The sequence below is a fragment of the Herpailurus yagouaroundi genome, unplaced genomic scaffold, assembly GCF_014898765.1.
Source record: "Herpailurus yagouaroundi ecotype Mexico unplaced genomic scaffold, PumYag 29, whole genome shotgun sequence".
Classification (NCBI taxonomy): domain Eukaryota; kingdom Metazoa; phylum Chordata; class Mammalia; order Carnivora; family Felidae; genus Herpailurus; species Herpailurus yagouaroundi.
Genome location: NW_024412377.1, coordinates 110,575,904 through 110,594,033, shown reverse-complemented (window position 1 = coordinate 110,594,033; position 18,130 = coordinate 110,575,904). Strand labels below are relative to the sequence as shown.

At 44.7% G+C, this 18,130-nt stretch overlaps 1 long non-coding RNA gene across 1 annotated transcript in view; it reads left to right on the top strand.

The window, feature by feature from the left end:
• LOC121015425 (uncharacterized) overlaps positions 1-17,752 on the top strand; it is a 58,591-nt gene extending 40,839 nt beyond the window's left edge. The window contains exons 2-3 of the long non-coding RNA XR_005783830.1: positions 9,940-10,100; positions 17,669-17,752. This is a non-coding gene — a long non-coding RNA (uncharacterized LOC121015425). The remainder of the gene's footprint in view (positions 1-9,939; positions 10,101-17,668) is intronic.
• Positions 17,753-18,130: the final 378 nt, after the last annotated feature.

The window sequence follows — 18,130 nt, the reverse complement described above, 5'->3', positions numbered from 1 at the left end:
CTGGAAAGGCCTGGTTCAGTTCCTTTAAGTGCATCTGAAGCCGCAGAGTCCAGTCTCCAGGAGGCAGGAATCTGTTGCCACATGCCTGACACACCCCGCAGGCTCGCCTAGGGAAGGAGAGCTGTTAGCCACCCTGCGTGCAGTCCCAGAGGGAACTGCCTAATCCGAAGAGCAGGGCTCTGGCATCCATCTCGGGGAAGGGGGGCAGCAGGAACATGTGAGGAAGGTATCATTTCTGAAAAGAGAGTGTGATGTGCCAGGCAGGGTTTTTAATATTCAGGTTGAAAAGGGTTTTAGATGTGACTTGGCATCACCAGCAATAATCTACTTTAATTCAATTTGCCATAAAAAGATGCCACTTTTGCTTTTTACATAACACATGAGAAAATGCAGCATTTGCCTTGCTAAGTACCTTGGCTCTGCTCCTGTGGTAAGAACACACCGCACGGGGAGCCTCCGTGTCAGACTGCCGTCCGGCTGGGTCTGCTGTGGCTCTCCCTCACCCCGTGGCTCAGGCCACTATACTTAGTTGTCTTTTCCTTGAGTGATGCTCCTACAGGTCCACCACCTCAGGGGGGGGAAATGATATCCAAACCATGCTCCTAAATTGTCCCTTGTTTCATTTCACTTTGTCCTGAGGACCGTCAAGCCACCAAGATAAAGAGAGCTCCTGCGACACAGTTAGGTGGTTATCGTGAACCCAGCCAGTTCTTGTCAACTGTCCGCATTTCCTCTTCTACGCACACCACATTAATCTCTACATAGCTCATGTCCCCACATAATTGACGAGCGCTTTTTCTCAGGATGGTCAATGGGATCAGATAAACAACTGAAACTTGAGCCACTCCATTGCTCTACCCCATGGAGACTAAGAAAAAATTGCACATCTAGGAACAATATGCGCAAGGGTGGTCTCCTGGCAATTTGCAGCCAATTACAAGTGTACATTGCTTTGCACAATGGATGTGCTGCTGAAAAGGTTATATGCAAATCGAATTTTTGTAAATTGAATTATATTTAACACGCACCAAGGGAACTGGCTATTTTAGGGACACCAAAGTTGAATTCATTTTGTGGAGCAGGGAACCCTTTGTAAAGCAAATTACCATCCTCCAATTCGTATATTCTTTGATAAGGTCAGGTTTTATTATTTTGGACCTTTTTGAACTAGAGCATACCTACAGTGTTAAAATGGTAATAATGAGATATTCAGAGCTGTCGCCAAATTCTAGAAGTAAGAGAAGACGAACTCTGATTCTCCTCCTGAAAGAAAAGATGAACTGGAAAAAAGAGACTTTCCCATTTTGATTTGCTACAATACCCAGGGAGCTATTGTTAGTATTTTGGTCTCAGCCCAGCTGACTCCCCTAAGTGACGGCTCTCTGTACTTCTCTTAGATTAGTTCCTTGTGGACCTTCAGGCTCCTGAGCTGGTAAGTTCCCCAAGTGACAGCCAGCCTCACTGTGGCCTTGTTAACCCTTAGGCCCTCTTAGCACTGGGCCTGGGGCCTGTCAGCTGTTTGAGGGCCCAGACAATGTCTGAGACCTGGAAGAAGACAAAGGAAAACGGCAAATCAGAATTAATAAATGTTTAATTAAAGATCTACAAAATGCAACATTATGTCAACTTCATTAATTGTTAAGGTTGGTATTCATGAAAATTTAATTACCTAAGAATTAGAAAAGAAGAAACAAAAACTCATTATTCATAGCTGCTATAATGGTCCGTATAAAAAAAGTCCAAGGGAATCTAGAGACAAACTGGCTTAGTCGATGGAGGCTGGGTTATGCTGTGGTAACCATCCTGAAAGATCAGGGGCTGAACACAGCAGCAGTTGGCTTCCTTCTCTTGCAGTGTGTTGATGTTCTGAGTGACTCTCCACCATGTGGTGTGATTCATCAACACACATGTGGCCCCCTCAATGCTTGGTGTCCACACCTGTTTCAGCAGAAGAGCGAGAGAAAATCATGCAGGAGATTTTCACTTCTTCAGCTTGCCAGTGACCCTTTTGGGAAGACCCACGTGGGACTCCCACCCGCATGTCATTGGTCACAGCTGGTCACGTGTTCCCTAACTGTAAGGGACCTGGGACGTGTAGTTGGTTTTGTTATTTTGTTTTGTTTTATTTTTGAATGCTCAGGGAGACCTTGTAATGTCTACCATGGAAACTACTAAATAATAAGAGTTCAGCAAGATCAATATACCCAAATCAGTAACATTCTGATAGATCTGTAACAAACAATTAGAAAAAATAATATCTTTAGTGTGCAATATGGGAATATTCAAATATCAAACATCTTGGGGCCTCCAAGCATAAGAATGGCCTACCCACATCACAAACTCTTACTTCTGCAGTTGAATTTTCTCTGTTTGATTGTCACTGAGTTATCAGATACCTCAGGCATGTGAGGGAAAATCATCAGCTTTTCCAGACAGCCCACTTCATCGTGGCTTGTCTTTGGGTAAGGTGCAAGATGGAGCAGTGGGGGCCTTATGGTGATGGACTATTTACAGCTGCACATTCATCCCTGTTGGAACAGGTCTGGTGACTGTTGGGTAGGGCCTCTTGATGGTGGTTCACATGAAGGACACAGGCACTCCCTTGAAGGAAGCTACTTTAGGGGAGAGACAGTCAAGGACACCAAACTGATCCAAAGACTAAGTTCTGGGAAGAAGAAGGAAGTGATTTTGAATTTTCCTGAGCACTGCTCAGAGTGACTTTGGTGTCTTACCCGATCTGTCAGAACGATACTGAGTCCATCCTGCCCCATTCCTTTAATTGACCACTACCAGCACGTTAGTCCTCTCTGCTAAGCAGCTTTCTTCGGCTCCGAGAAGAGTTCTGCTCGCTCTCTAACTTCATTATCCTTTTAGGGTTTCTCATGTCCCCTCACTTGCCCCCTGACTGCTATCAACCAGAATTCTAGTGCAGGTAGCCAAATTGTTCTCTCCTAATAGATTAGAGGTAATCACAGACAAAGGCTTTCTCTGGAAGACGAGAACCCGGGAAGAAAGGATTCCAGAAAACAACACTTCACTTGCCTCCTGATTTTGCCTAGAAATGCCCTGTATGTTGCAACAGCACATGAAGAAATGCAGGCTGTGAAGAGATCTACTGCCTCCCCGACTCATGACATAACCTTGTGTCCAACTTAGTGAAGTACCAAGCAACACCCACATGGGAGCTAAGCAATTTGCCTAATGATGGTAACATGGGAAATACTTTATGAACTCCAGGATATCAGAAACAGTGTCCCACCTCCTGCAGCAGTGGTGTAAGGAAGCCAAAGTCCCATGTGGGCCAAGTGAGTGTGTGTATTGCAGGGAGGTCTTGGGAGTGAGCTTACATTAGAGTTTCCTAGGATGAAATCAGAAAGGTCAACACTCATACGTATTGATAAGGCATAACAATAAAATATTCTGATTGATTTTTTTCATTGGCATGACCTAACTTTAAAACAATGACCACAGAATTAGATAAAATGATGAGATTCAAGAACACGTTTTTAAATCTCTTTGATTTGTGGCTCTAACATGAATAATTTGATATGTCTATCTCTATGTATATATAATGACACAGTAAAGAGAGAAGTTGAATCAATGCAAGTGGTCAAGTAAGATGTAGTGATTGGAGACTCTAAAAGTCAGATATAAGATAATGATATGATGTTGCCATTTGGCAAGGGTGGACAAAGCAACTATAAATTTGATAGAGACTTTGTGTGGCCCGTCAATGTCATAGACACAAATCTGGTTGGTGTCCTGGCCGATGGCCTCTTTAATCACTAAGTAACCTAATTCAGTTAAAAATGTAGTCCTAAAAACCGCTTGTGAAATTGTTTGGAACAACATAATTCTTTCCTTAGTGGATATGCATCTCTTAACCCCAGGAACATTTTTAATTAAATACGTATTTTTAAAGAAAATCAATCTCATAATGTTAATATTTGGGTGTTTGTGGGTAATATGTGCATACTTAGTATTTGGGGAAACTTGTAATGACTAACAGAATTTAGCTTATTAGAATACTAGGACAGGGTTATAATTCCAATTTAACATGAGTGGTTTTGTGATTTTAAGCTAAAACTTTTTAGAAAAATGGGTTTGCTGGTTGGACAAAGGGTGTACTTAAAAAGAAAATTGAATATATGAAAAATTTACATACTCTGTTTAAAGTTTCTAAAGGATTTTAATAATTTGCAAATCAGACAAAAAATTAATCAAAGGCCCCCTTAAAATCAAGTATTAAAATTTTCTTGATTTTGAAATAATATTTGGAAGTTGAACTTAAAAACCAAACGTATTTGAAAGTATAACCTTGGGGCGCCTGGGTGGCGCAGTCGGTTAAGCGTCCGACTTCAGCCAGGTCACGATCTCACGGTCCGTGAGTTCGAGCCCCGCGTCGGGCTCTGGGCTGATGGCTCAGGGCCTGGAGCCTGCTTCCGATTCTGTGTCTCCTTCTCTCTCTGCCCCTCCCCCGTTCATGCTCTGTCTCTCTGTCTCAAAAATAAATAAAAACGTTAAAAAAAAAATTAAAAAAAAAAGTATAACCTTAATAAATTAAGTATTAATTTTGGAAACAAAAGTAACCATCTGAATAATCTTTCCTGAGCATGAAACGTTGCATCAAAGATACCAAAAACTAGGGGCACCTGAGTGGCTCAGTTGGTTGAGCATCTGACTTCGGCTCAGGTCATGATCTTGTGGTTCATGAGTCTGAGCCCCTCACTGGGCTCTCTGCTGTCAGTGCAGAGCCCGCTTTAGATTCCCAGTTCTTCTCTCTCTGCCCCTCCCCAACTTGCATGTGTGCATGTTTTCTCTCTCTCTCTCTCTCTCAAAAAAAAAAGTAATAAAATAAAAATGTTTTTAAAAAAGACACCAAAAACTTATGTTGATCTTTTTTTTAACATATCAAAACTTTCACAGCCAGTAATTATCATTCTTTCAAATAGCCACTTTGGAGGCCCCACTTAGGTGATATTCTATCACTCAAAATTCTTTTCAAACTCACTTTTGAGATTATTTGAAGAACCAGCTTAAAATTTTTCCCCCTTTTTCAAACATATTCAGAGGTTGGAAATTGGATGACAGAATTATGTAACACCCAACTTAATATGCCACCAACCCAAGGCATCCGCAATTTAACATAGGTCACCCAAAAGTAAGAGCTCCAGGTGTGGAAGAAGAGCATTTCTTTTCTTCAGGTACTTTGACACCTTTCTTTTTTTTTTTTTTTTTTTCCAACGTTTTTATTTATTTTTGGGACAGAGAGAGACAGAGCATGAACGGGGGAGGGGCAGAGAGAGAGGGAGACACAGAATCGGAAACAGGCTCCAGGCTCCGAGCCATCAGCCCAGAGCCCGACGCGGGGCTCGAACTCACGGACCGCGAGATCGTGACCTGGCTGAAGTCGGACGCTTAACCGACTGCGCCACCCAGGCGCCCCAACTTTGACACCTTTCTAATCACACCTCTTAGGTAACTGACTGTCCTCTCATCATAAGTAGTAAAGAGAAAGCTTTTCTAGCTAGAACTCGACCCAAGCACAAATTAGAACTTCAACTGAAACTAAAATTACCAAAACGTCTTCATTGGAGGGACCTGATCCAGAGCCACTAACAGAAGAGGGGAGGTGTCTTGGTTACGTCTGGGCATTTCTCAAGTGTTCTTGACACTCCCCTAGAGTGCTATTCAGAGCCGCTGCAAGAATCCAAAGCAGGTGGTACTGCAGAACCGGGACGGGCAGAGACAGTAACAAAATGGCCCCAAAGACATCATGACTCAGAGTGCCAATCCACTAGGAGGTAAATGAAGAATACCTTCCGAATGTGCTTGACTGTACGTCCCCTTCTGTTCAAGGAGCCTAAGACCCAGGAGATTACAGTAAGATTTGGGGAATGGGAAGAGGAGGCTGATTAGGAGAAAAACATTTGAAAAGAAAAATCTTTCAGTTTGACTTCGGGTCTTAACCACTTTCACAGAATTTAGGTATGCAGGATCCACTCTTATTGATGTATATATTTTGAAGTGTTCAGCCTCATACACATTTTGTTTCGTCAAGAGTCTGAATACTTTCAAATCACTAGCTCCATAATTCCTCCCACCTTTATCTAATGTAATTAGTTAAGAAGTGGGTCATAGAATGGAGATTTCTCCATCTTCAATAGTTAAAAGTTTCTGTAAAAATGACATTCACACCCAATTTTCTTTTGATCCCCATTAAATCGATGATAGTGAACAAAGTGACTTTTCGGTATTTTCTCTGAAGTCAATTGCTTTTAATGCCTGTCAGGTAATTCTAAAAACAAATTCTACCAACCTTTGTGGGGAATTTCAGACAAAGGCTACAAAGAAGCATTTCCACAAATGAACTGTGTACTTTGTACCCCAGCTGTAGGCTACCTTTAGAGCAGGACAGTGCCACATGGCTTGTGTGCTGTGGATCCACATCCCACACAAATCTGTGTTGATGCCAGTGACCTGAGGAGACCAGAGAAGCCCTGGGTACGTTTCAGAGTCATTCATTTGTTCCTTCATTCACTTGTTCATTCACATCAAAACCTTATTAAGCACGTAACATGTACGAGACACTATGCTAGGCTCTGGGCATCTTCTATTCACAGATCAGCAGCATTTTACAATTTGATTTCTTTGTTTAAAGTACCATCAAGGACACAACACCTCTTGAGAGAGACTTTCTACTTAGCATTGGAAATTGGAGTGTGGCTCTGCAGGCAAAGTAGATTACTAAAGATTAATAAAGATATCAACAGTCTAAGGGGGTTCTAAGTACTCATTTATTCCAGAATGACCCTAGGACCTCAATTTGAATATATGGATAATGGGGGAAAATGCCTTCTCTCCCGGGGATAATAATGGCAAATTTCTAGCAAAAACGATGGCTGAATATATGGGGCAGGGAAAACAGTATGTGTGTGGAAGGAGCTGGAGAGCCCTGAGTTCACAGGCTGGCTCCAACATCTGTGAACCTGGATGTGTGGGGAAACCATTCAGCTCCTCTGTGCCTTAGTGAGCTCACTCATAAAGCAGGTAACAGTGCCCTCCTCCCAGGTTATTGTGACAAATACGTACCACGAGAGAAGAGCCCTGCCCTATGTCTAGCATGGTAGGCACCCAGATAAGCACTGAATGAAAGAAGAAATGAATGAATAGAAAGGGAGCTCATGGATAAGCTGGAGAATAGGAATGAGCATCAAGAACTTCAAAGAGGAAGGAACAGGGTGTCTTTTTTTCCTTTATACTTGCTTTCTTTTCTCTCTGGCTTGGGAGAGTCTGGAGAGCTGTGTGTGGAGAGACCCAATGCTATAAAGATAGCTTTTCTGAATTCATGGGGGACACACAGGAGGACGAGCATTCAGTGCTTTCCGAAATTGCTCAAGTAGGATAGTCCTGTTTTTACAGAAATTCCAGAAAGTCAAATATCCTTTATTAAAGATACTTGTATTGAAGCAGTTGCCCTACTTTTAGATGGGAAATGATGCTTGTTGTTCACTTGGGCCTCTTCAGAAAAACAGGCCTCAGCTGTCTTCCAGTAGCCCTAGGAGTTTGTCCAACCATGTTCTCCTCTTAACTCCTCCCCATGGCTTGCTTAGCTTCCCACTCCCGGTGAGGCTGGGGTGGGAAAGGGGAGCGCCATAAAGGCACATTCTCCATACTCACCCGCACAAAGAGTTTTCAGAGGTCACTGCAACTGTCTTTGAGGTACCTTATCCCTGGTCTCCCTAGCCCCCCAGCCCTGGCACACAATGATTTTATTGGCTCTGCTCTCCAGATAGTTTGGGAAGGTGCCATAGAGGATGATTTGTGTATCTACAAAAACTTCAAAAGTTATAGCCCTCTTTAAAATGACTTCAGCCTATCTCCTTAATGTGACAGCTTCAGTTTACTGATCTGGAAAATGGAACACAATACCTTTGACACTGGGTGATGAAACAAGATAATGTCAGAAGATCACCGGTCACCAACCGGGTGCCAAAGAAAAGTTAATTTTGATTCTCAGTATATCACACAAGGCTCTGATCCTCACTTCATCATGTAGAATGAATTAATGTTGGGGCACCTGGGTGGCTCGTATGTGAAGTGTCCAACTCTGGATTTTGGCTCAGGTCATGATCTCACAGTTAATGAGTTCGAGCCCCATGGATTCTCTTTCTCCCCTACAACACACACACGCACACACACACTCTCTCTCTCTCAAAATAAATAAAGTTTAAAAAAAAAGAGGATGAATTAATGGCCACTGCTTTTCATCAGCATAAGGCAAGCTGAGAAGAAATGGTGTCACCAGTGTGTGTGATACACGAGCATCTGTGGCCTTGGGCATAGCATGTGGGGTTTCTGGGGAACTGTATACCCTGGTCTGGGCCAGGCTGTCCTTTGTGGGGCTGCCACTGTGGATGGCATCCTAAAGGAGGCATTATTCCTATATTTATCCAGAATATCTGGCTTGAGTCAGCAGGTTAGGCCATGTCCTGCTGCCCTCTTACCCCTCACTGACAGTGTCCCTTGGGCATGGCACTTCTAGCTGTCTCCTCATCAAAGCCTTGGTGTGTAATCTTACCATGGTCATCCTTTCCCAGCTCTTGGCATGTCCCCAGTCTCAGTGACAGGATACACAGAGTCCAGATTTACAATGTAAATGCATTTAGAGTCTAGACTTCTTCCAACAACACATGGAAGAGTTCGAACCAGTGGGGGAAACCCAAGCTTGCAAATCTGTCCTATAGCCCTTAAATTAGGGAGCCAAGACGCAAGAAGCCAGGGTCAAGTTCAAAAGCTTCAGCCTTGGGCTCCTGGGCCGGGAAGATGCCTGCTAGGATGTGCATACCCCATTCCCCAGTCTGTTTTGTCCTGAGCTGAATTTTACTCCATCACATGGACAGGTTCTCATTCCCACCACTCCCCCGTGCAGATGAGGACTTGGGAGTTATTAAGAAAAGGAGCTCAATTGTCCCCCTTGGCTTATCGTTACTAACCAGGCAGAGGAAAGCTTCAGCCCACCATTGATTTAGATTAGCCCCTTCGTTTCAATATTATTAATTATCCAAGTTAGCATACAGCATGTCAACATCAAACCCCTACTTTTTTTTTTTAATTAACTGTTTCATTTGCAACCCCATGGCTGTACCTGCTTTCTTTCATGTCTCTGGGACCAAAGCAGGAATACCTCACAGATTCGGTTTTAACTCTGACCAACCAAGTTACTGTACTGGGGACTAACACAGGTGACTCCTTCCATGGGCGTCCACCAGGTTAATCTTTGGAGGTGACATTTCCATAATAACTTAAGGTTTGCCCAAGTTCTCTGTTGCATCCTGTGCAAAGTAAACAGAAGGGTTAATTTAGTTCTCTAATCTCTTGTTATAAGCCTAATTATTTTACATGTCTTCATTTCATTAATGAATTGCTGCTTTTTACATGCAGCTCCTTCCCCATTGCTTTTGTTTAAACCTCCTGGTGGGAAGGGATAGATTAATTTTGTTGTGCCTTAATGAAACTGTATGCTACATTAGATTTAACCATTTGGCATGCACTGCCAACATCACCATTATGCATAATGAATTATTTTTTGTGAGTCCCAAACTACTATAGACCTTCAGTGTTCTCCTTCAGATATTGTGACTGTGCAACGGGCAGGCACAGGACACCAAGCTTGGTCATTGCCCCTCATGTCTAAGGAAACTGCCTTGTGGCTTTTTACTTTCTGTCACTTTCATGGAAGTGTCTAGATTTCCCCTTGTCATGAAGAACCCAGATGTCCAGTTGAGGTCCAGTGAGCATCTCACATGAAAGCAGCAAGTCAATTTTGAGGTTGTGGGATGGGAGCAGAACACCGTGCTAGGCACCTTGAGGCAAAATGTTTGGTCCTTGTCTTCAATTTAAAACCCTAATCACGCATTGTTGCTCCTGTGTCTGCAGGTCATCTGGGCTCTGCCGGTGTAGACTGGGCTCAACTGGTAGCTGTGCTTCAGTTTGCAGCGGCCAGAGCAGCTCTGTTTCTCTGTCTCCATCCTCCTGGGACCAGCAGACTAGTCAGTGTCTGTTCTTCTTATGCTGATGGCAGAAGTTCAAGAGGGCAGGTAAGAATGTGCAAGGCCTCTTAAGGCCTAGGCTTGGAACCGACACACTTTTACCCACTTATTGTTTGCTCAAAGCAAGTAACATGGCCAAGTTTAAAGACGAGGCCGCGAAGTATTCTCCTTTAAGAGTTAGCTGTGGCAAAACTGGGGTTAAAGGAACTGGCAAATAATTGGAGCCAACAATTAAATTGTTCATATGTTTTTAAGGGTTGGCTGGGTTCTGGGATGTGGCCGTCCCAGTTTTCAAAGCTGGAGCCATTTAACCCCACAATTAAGGTTGGCCCCAGCCAAGACTCTGGAACCAGTTTTGTCTCTAGGCCGGGGATTGAAGGATCTCAAGCCAGTGACTCTCTGGCTCATCACTGAGTTAGGCCTGATCCAAGTTCCATTAAGCCAGAACCACGTCCTGTTCCAGGTGCAGTGGGGAATGCATTTCCTGAGCCTGAACTTGTGTTTCCCCCATATCTGCTGCTGACCCTACTCTAACACACTGGCCTACCAGCACGTTCCTAAGTCATTTTCTTGGTTACCTAAGTTGCCCTGCTTGCCAACCTTTTTCTGAATTGACTTTGTGAATACTTGATCTTAAAACCACCAGTCATTATTCCTTGCCTGGCCTCTCCCACAGGACAGAACCAGTGCTCCGGAATGATTTCCAGATTCAGAACAGGGGACACCTGCCCTTTCTTTTGCTACTGGAATTGGTGTTTCACTGTCCTACGGTTCAGCCTATACCTCTGATCCTGGGATTTCCCCATCTGGTGTCATTCACTGCTCCTAAATCCTAGCTCCAGACTGGAAACCCAGCTAGCAATATGGTGTAGACGATACCAAATTGCTACCAAAAAGTTGAAAGAATGTTATGTTCCCTAGGTTCTCTCCATGGGTTTGGAGGAAGGTGGGTCCCACGAATGGGTACACCCTGGAGCAATTGCTTGAGGTCAAGAAGGATGAGGAGCCAAAGAAGAAATAAGCAGTGAAATGGTAGCTCACTTAAAATTGTGTCATAATCAAGGCTAAGTGCTGATTGTCCTGGATACAAAGACAATGAGTTACAAACTCCATTTGGATGGAGTCTTGATGACATGTGTGCTGATTCTTCAGTGTCACCTTGGACACCTTCCGGGGGGGGGCCCCCCCCGCCGGCCGCGGTGCTGTTCCTAACTCAGGACATTTGGTATCACCATTCCCTCTAGGAAGAACGTATTTTCCCCTGATATTTATATCCCTCCGTCCCTCATCTCCTCCAGATCTGTACGCAAATATCGCCTTCTCCATGATGTCTTTCCTGATCTCCTTACTTGTTAATTGCTATTCCTACCCCTCACCCAACAAGGCAATCCCTCTCTTCCTTTCCTGCCTTATTTTTTGGTCAAGAACACTTAACACCATCCTGTGCAGTTCACATTTTACCTTTTGTTTTGTTGATTGCCTCCCTTCACTAGAATACGTGCCCCATGATTTGTCTCTTGGCCCCTGGAACATATTATAGATGCTCAGAAAATATTTGCTGAATGAAGGAGGAAAGGGGGGATAGACAGAAGCAATGGGAGGCTGGTCAGAGTGGGCTGGAAGATAGAGACAGGCCAAGACAAAAGCATGTATAAGTGCTTGAAGACTCACAGTCACCCTGAGGACACCAATGAGGTCAGTCCAGGGACTCCAAGGCACTGCCGAGCTTTAGCTTCCCCATTGCTTCTGCTGGTTCCTCACTGTCAGCCTGTCCGGCATACTCAAGGTTCTCCACTCCTTGACCCAGAGCTGTCCTTGGTCTACCTTCTCCCCATCTTAACCACACTTGAACAAGTAGCCAGCCAGCACCCTGAATCTCCACTTACTTACCTCCCATGGACTTTGAATTAGACTTTGGTCCAGATCTGTCTGCTAAAGGGAACTCAAATCAAAGTCCCAAACTAAATTGATCCCATTTACCCTGCCATCAGTCAGAGATCATCTTTCTCACCAACCCCCTTAATCCTAGGGTTTTTTTTATAAGCACAGCATCTATTTGGATGTCCAGATAGAATCTTGAGCATCTTCTTTTACCTTTCCAAGGTGTACTGACTGCACCTGCTTCTGTCATTTCCTGTGCAACCACTGCTTCCACTCCCATCCTCCTCATCTCTTAATTGGCAAGTGTCCTAACCATCTTCCTTCTTTAAGTCCCCTTGAGCCCCATCCATTAACATTTCCCATCACCTGGGGGGCTTGTTAACATGGCATATGAGGCCCTCCATGTTCTAACTGTTCCTTCTCCAGTTCCGTCTCTCTTCCTTGCTATTATGCTGAATTTTCTCCAGTCCTTTGCACAGACAGTCCCCCTGTTAGGCGTTCCCTCTGCCACTCCTACTTACCCTTTAAGATTCAGCTCAAGTGTCATTATGATTTTGCCCATATTGCATAGCACATGTTCACTTTTTAAAAGCCTTATCTTCAATTGGATCAGCAATGTTCAAAGAATAATGGACTTGATATTTTTTCCCGATACATAGTAAGGGCATAGTTATTAAGAATGTCCATCCACACAACCTCCAAAGATCATCTTGGATACCACCAAAGTCACCCCACTTTTTTAAAACAGTGGGATGGGCCGTCTTGCTGTTTAAAGTCATAGAGTTGGAGGGGTGCCTGGGTGGCTCAGTCGGTTAAACATCTGACTTCGGTTCAGGTCATGATCCCATGGTTTGTGAGTTCGAGTGCTGCATCGGGCTCTGTGCTGACAGCTGGGAGCCTGGAGCCTACTTCGGATTCTGTGTTTCCCTCTCTCTCTGCTCCTCCCCTGCTCATCTTCTGTCTCTCTGTCTCTGAAAAATAAATAAACATCATAGAGTTGGAGAGAGCTGTGAGAAGCCAATCATACTGCCTTTAGTAAGATCTGAAATATTATGCTTTGATGGTATAATATTCAAGTTATTAACAATTACTGAGTGTCTCTTACATGCTGGGCACTGTTCTGCATGACTTACTTATATTCACTCATTTAATCCTCATAATAACTACGAAATGAGACTAAAATCATCTTTATCTTACAGAAAAGAACATAGAGGCTCAGAGTGGTTAAGTAATTTGCCCAAGGTCACACAGCTGATAAGGGTTGACCCCTCTATTCAAACACAACCATTTGAGTAGAGTGAGATTATCACTTCTAACAGGTGTTAATGCCTCCAATAGTCTATAGATGAGACTGTTCTTGGCACCTAAACTTTGCTGTACTACAGCCTGTTCTTGCTGGTGGAAGGAGGGATGCTTTGCCAGAAGGCTGCCAGGATACTCAGAAAAGTAACCTCTTGAAAGTGGACAACTCAGTAGTCTATGACTCTCTAATCTTAGTTTAAGAAGTTCTTTGTGGCAGGAGCCAACTTGGTATCACTTTGATAGAATCCCTGGCTGCTGGCCCTTTCTGCTATCCTGTGCGTTTTTTTGGTCTCCAGAGATAGCCTGAACTTTCCAGCTCTAAGCAAGAAAGCTTTGGAACCAAATCATCCATGTTCTTCTTGAAACTCATAAGCCCAACCCCTGTTGAACATATTAGAGAACTTTGTTCTTCTGCAGAACAGGTTCTCCTACAGAAGAACCTCAAAGCCAGAGGCTGAGCTCCTGCTCCTACATGTCACTTGCCCTATCTTTAAAAAAAAATCCTGGCTTGAAATATTTATGCACCTGATTGTTTGGGAGTTTTGTGGAACCTGCACGTGTCAATTAAACAGCTCATTCCTGTCACATGCTTGTCACATTCACTGGGAGCCTGCGTGTCACAGCTTTTGAAATGACGCGGCCCAGATGCTATGGATCAGCTCAGTGTCTCTTGGAGAAACCCATGCTCAGCTATATCCCTGTGGGTGATAAACAGGATGGATGTCCCCATCCCCTGATAAAGCACTTCTATCTACAAACGCATAACTCAAAAGGAATTACCACCAATATTCTTTTAATTGGAAATATCTTTCTTCCTCCTAAGCAGATACATGCAAGCTCCTTTTCTGCAGAAGCCATCCATAGAAAAGGAACATGTGTGTGAAAGACAGCCTGTTTAATCTTTCCCTGTAATCAGCTCCCCGGAGCCCAAATGCTGAGTCTGTAAAAGTTGCAAGCCCAGGCCACTCTTCTGCTCACTCCTGCTAACGACTTACTCGGCCTGCCCTGCCCCTTCTTCCTGACTTTGGCAATGGGACTCCTTGGAAAGCCAGCACTTTCCACCCTAAGGGAGATTCTCCGTCAAAATCAGACACCCTAGAAAAATAGAGCTTAGGCGAAGCGGCTTTTCTGATCCCATTATTGATAAGCTCTTAGAGCTCATCAATGGAAATTAGAACTTGTTAATCCTGTACATTTCCCCCCTTGATTTTTAATTACAGAAGAAAGAAGTAATGGATAACTTATGGGGCTACAGAGACACTGAGGCTGTCAAGAGAAAATTAAATTTACGGTCAGAGAGTTTTGTTTTCTCAAGTGTCCTTGTAAAATGCAAAAGAGGCTCCTGGCATCACCAAGGCAATTCAACTGGTTTCCTAAACTGGCAGGGTTTTCCTCGAAGAAGCCCTCCTTCATTTGCCAAGAGAGTGTATTAATGACAAGGACTGGACCTAAAGGGAACTCATTCAGAAGAAAACTGCATTAAAAGAACATTAAGGGCGATGTTTTAAAGTCTGATTTAAACTCATGAAAGCAAGGAGATTTATTGTCGAAGCCAAATCGCCAAGCTGACGCGCCCTGCCTGGTAATGCATTCCGATTGGAGCACAGGGGATTGAATCCGTTCAGAACCATCGCTCACCGGGGCCCAGGCGCTCCTGCGGGGGGAGAAGAAGAGAACCAAAGTGGGACACGGGCTGGGGGCAGCCACATTTCTGAAAGCAGATAGGCTGACCTCCCACAGGGGCCAACCCACCAGGGAAGCAGGAGGAGGAGGGCGCTGCCAGCTGAGGTCCGCCTTGACATTAGCACAGAGCTTAGCAGCCTTTTAGCTTCCCAGCACAGGCCCATGGTTGCTGGGGTGCTGCTCCCTAGGGAAGCTGGAGGCTCAGCAGGCTGTTCCAACCCCTCTCTTCTGACTCCTCAACCCCTCCTGTGTTATCCTCTTTGGCAGCCCCTCCTGCAAGCGTTTAGACCCACGGCAGAACGGTCACCCCTCCCTGTCCAACCCATTGCTCTGCTTCACGTGACCACACTCTGCTTTGGAGTAATGCAATGCAGGTGTCTCACCTGGGCTGCAGACCTGGACTCCAGCCAGAAGGCCAGCTGCTTGCCACCTTGCAACTCAGGATCTGATTTCTAGCTTCGGAGTGTCAGTACCAATGTTGGAAAGGCACAGCCAGTCACCCTAGAAAACTCGAAGAACACAGCCTCGAGCCTGTGCTCTCTATCCCCATCTCGGTGCAGGGGTGCTGCCAGGGTACCTCCCACTGTTCCCGATGCCAGCTTTTATGGTTCCCCCCTCCATAGCCTCATATCTGTTCTCAGTAGCTGCAGCCCTGCAGTTCAGCTTCGTACTTTTTCACGAAGCCTTGGAACTGATTCTGTCTCATGTTTTTCCTGGTGTTTCAGTGCCTGGACAGATACTCACTTCCCGGTATCTGTGCCCCTCTAAACCTTGTGGAATCTTTACCGTGTCTGGATGCAGGTTTGTCTTTTCAAGTGGCTGAATTTGGACAGCCAAGGGGCTGTCCGGATGTGGATGTGAAGTCATCTGCCAAAATTACAGGAGCCAAGAGCATCACAAGAGGAGAGACAGAAAAGCCTTTGGTGAAGGCAAATCCAGGGTCCAAGACCAGGAGAGCCCATCGGAGTCAGGGTGCAAACGTGCCTCAGAGAACTGGGTGGCAGGAGAATGGGGAGTCCAGGCAGTTGGCACGGGCTGTGTGACCCTTTCATCATGCATCTCCTTACTTGTACATTGAGTGCTTCACAATATCACTGAGCATGAAGCTATGGAAGCAATAAATAATATAACAGCTATGTAAATGTTAGGAGAAACAACTGGGGAGAAGGTGGGAGAGGACTCCTCAGAGGCAGTGGCCACTCAGAGTTGGGTTTTGAAAGGAAAGTAGAAATTTGCCAAGACAGGAAGTGGGTAGGAAGTGGGGGTGGGTTGAGGTTAAGCTCAGAGCATGACTGGGGTGGAGACATGCGGCCAGTTTCCTTTGGGGAGCAGAGAGCTGTGGAAGACGAGACTGGAAATGTCCTCAGGAGCACGATCGCAAAAGTTCTCGGTGTTATGCTAAGAAACCTTAACTTTCTCATGCAGCCAATAGGAGGAAGCCATTAAATGTATTTTAGGTAGCTTCCGAGTTAGTACTAGTCCAAGGTGGCTAAACCCCCACAACTGATCAGACTGCTGGCCTACTTGGGTTAGAGAGGGAGATACTGGAGGTGGGGCCCGCTGTGAACTTCCTTTCCAGAAAACGTCTCATAGGTTCCACATTTTGCATGTGATCTCATGGAAGTCATGGACCTAAAGCTATTTCTGGGAAATAACTTGTTTCCTAGGGAGAATTTCATTCTTCTTAGGGGATGTGTGCTGCAGTGTGTAAAGATGATATGTCACAATTCCTGTGACTAATTTTCAAATCATTTGTCAGCACATTTTTGCAAGTGTGTGTGTGTGTGTGTGTGTGTGTGTGTGTGTGTGTGTTGGGGAGGGAGAGAGAGAAATGAAGAAATTGAGGCAAGATGTAAACAGTTGATGAATCTAGGGGAATAGTATATGGATGTTCATCACAATTTCTTTCAACTTTTCTGTACATTTGGAATTTTTAAAAATAAAAGCAAAGCAAAGCAAAACTCTCGCTCAAGGCAGAAGTATCAGGAATGAATGTAAAGTGATGAATTTTATTCATTTATATTCCTTCACCACATACTGTCTGAATACCTACCATAGTTGTTCAATATTTAGTCGGAACAATCAATAGGACTTAGTGCCTGACGGGAGGCGAGTGGGGGAGATGATGGAGGAGGTGCGGTAACGGAGCGCGAAGTAGCCGGTGTGAATGACGGCTGGTTCAATTAACAAAGAGACGAGAAGGCAGAAGGGCAGCAGGCCGGAGGAGGGGAGAATGAGTTCAGTTCCGTGGACAGCATTTTAAAAGGAGTGTTGATGAACTTGAATGAGTTAGGAAGAGCCATCAGAAGCAAGGTATAAGAGAAACAGGGTGGGCCAAGGACAGGGATATATTTGGGAGGAGGTGAGGGTGGGTGTTGTCTGCAGTTGTCTGCAGACAAGAATAATATTAGGAAGTGTTGTGGACTAGATTCACATGACCTGAGAGGGCTATATTTGGAAGATGGGAGACAGTGACAGAGATAGTTTTGGGCTCAGGGTGTACAGGGACTTGACCCCAATCGTACTGTTGGACAGCGTCAGTCTCAGAAGACAAGTCACTAGGTGTCGAATGCTGGGCATCAGCCACAGGTCAGGAAGGCAGGGTCTCTATTCTCAAACAGCTCCCATTTTGCCATCGGATCTTCACAATCAATACCGGGCAGGAAACAAAGCCGTATTGCTTGACACAGACCTTCAAATTCTTAGAAAACCTACAGTTGTCTGTTCCTTGTCTTCCCATTTCCATCCAGGCACTTAGAAGGACGACAAGTCATGGCAGATGCAAAAATTCACAGGGTGTGTTGTGGCAAATAGAAATCCCAGGAATCCAAGGTAAGTAGCTATTTCCAAAATGTCATGGTCCCTCCGCAACCTCTCCTACCTCCGTAACAGACAGTGCAGCTAGGGAGGACTGGCCTTCTGGAGGGACAGTTGAACCTGGCCTTGAAAGGGAGATAGGAATGTTCCAGGGAAAAGGAAAGAAGACATTCCAAGGTGAACGACGTAGCAGAATGGAAGCTAAACCATCCCAGTCGCCCTCCCCTGGCCTCTCTCAGGAAAATAGGCTTGAGAATGAAAAGAAAACCCAGACAGTAGAACCCTAGTTTCTTCCAGGCTCTTGTCTTCTTTGACCTGAGTCCTGTACCAGGGCTATTTATTTATCTCCCTGGTTTAGGGGCTTTGCTCTAGGTCAGAGGTTGCAGGGTAAATCC